Genomic DNA, 1,885 nt, shown 5'->3' with positions numbered 1-1,885 from the left:
TTGATCTCGTCATGCTTCTTCTTGAGCTCGTCAGTCAGATCCTCGTACTTGACCGGAGTGCTTTCCGCCATCTCGGATGTAGATGGCGATGGGGTGGATGTCGAAGATAGTCCCACCGGGCGTGCCAGAATGTGTTGCGGTCGAAACCCACCGGCGGGCAGCGACCGGCAACACCGTAGAGCCGGGAACAACTAGGGCTGCGGCTGGCCCCGGTCCCTCGGAGCGACGGCCCGCAAAGCCTTCCGGTCACACGTCCGATGCTATCGCAAGGGCGTGCCACCTGACCTATACCCGGTCGGGAAGGTGCTGGATGATGCCTCGCTTAGTTTCCTCGCATGGCATACACGTAAACGTTAAATACGAGCCTCGATCGGCTCTCGGGTTATCTCGTGAATCGGCTCAAAGAGCCGATTCACCCATGATTCGTACGAGGTGCACGAATATATGGTGGTCCTGCTTGATCAAGATAAAGCTAATGCGATCTACGACGATTTAGGGTTTTCACCGCATAATCGGATCATCCTACTCACGATTGGGCCTCGCGCTCGCGCACGGTGATCGTAAGCCGATCCTAGACAGGGCCTAAAAACCAACACGAGGTTGATCCCCGGAACATCCTGTCTAGGGCTAGCAAATTACACCCTACACGCCGCTGGATCCTCCAACCCTTTGTAAGGCCTAACTATTGCGGATATTAAACTAATCCTTGAAGAACAAGGAGCAACCGTAACGGATCGGATCTACTAAACTATGATCAAGCGGGGTGCCGCCCCTACACCCGAGATAGGTGTAAGGGCGGCTAGATGTATAAGGTTTGCACTACGACAGACATATGATACGAAGAACAATGCTAACCCTAACACATCTAAGATAACTATGTTGCTCGCCATCAAAAAGGCTTCAAGCACGAGCAACGCATGAACAACGTAGGTAGGCTTGTGCTGCCTAGATCGCAAGATGCGATCTAGGCAGCATGGTGCTTACCGGAGAAACCCTCGAGACGAAGGAGTTGGCGATGCGCCGAGATTTGTTTGTGTTGAACGTTGGTTGTTTTTTATTCCATAAACCCTAGATACATATTTATAGTCCAGGGGACTTTCTAATTCAGGCGTGCACGGGTAAAACTCTAACTCCTAACCGACACGTAATCTAACATGTTACAGATACATGGGCAAACTAGCCCAAACTTTGCATGTAAAGCCGATTCACATATTCCTTCTATACATATATTCTTCAAACCCATCTTGATCGCGGCCCACCTCTGACTCGGTCAAATTCTGGTGATAACACCTTGTTATTAATAACATCCAATGTTCATGATTATGAAACTAATCATCCATTAATCAACAAGCTAGTTAAGAGGCATACTAGGGACTCTTTGTTGTTTACATATCACACATGTATCAATGTTTCGGTTAATACAATTATAGCATGGTATATAAACATTTATCATAAACATAAAGATATATAATAACTACTTTTATTATTGCCTCTTGGGCATATCTCCAACAATTTGTTGATTTCCTCCTTTGTTCTTCCTCTCTAGTCTCATCCTAACATTTGTTGCTTTAGTGAGATTTAAGTGTGAAGGATTTGAACACCTTTGGTGTTCTTGCTTTGCATCATTGCATAGTGTTGAGCTCTCCACCACAATTAGTTCGAGTGAGAGACCGTGAGATTGTTACTCTTGGAGGGTGACCTCCTAGTTGGCTTGGTTGGTGTCCCGGTGACCTCCTTCGTGGAAGGTTGTGAAGGGGCTCGGGATTCTCTTTTGTGGAGCTTGTGAGTGGTCGTGGAGCTTGCCATCTCTGGAGTGGAGAAAAAGCTAACCATAAGGAAAGGGGCTAAGCCTTTGTGGGATAGGCTCGGAGAAGAAGGTGAGCCT

The sequence above is a fragment of the Lolium rigidum genome, chromosome 4 (genome assembly GCF_022539505.1).
Source record: "Lolium rigidum isolate FL_2022 chromosome 4, APGP_CSIRO_Lrig_0.1, whole genome shotgun sequence".
Classification (NCBI taxonomy): Eukaryota; Viridiplantae; Streptophyta; class Magnoliopsida; order Poales; family Poaceae; genus Lolium; species Lolium rigidum.
Note: the sequence above shows the minus strand (reverse complement) of the source record.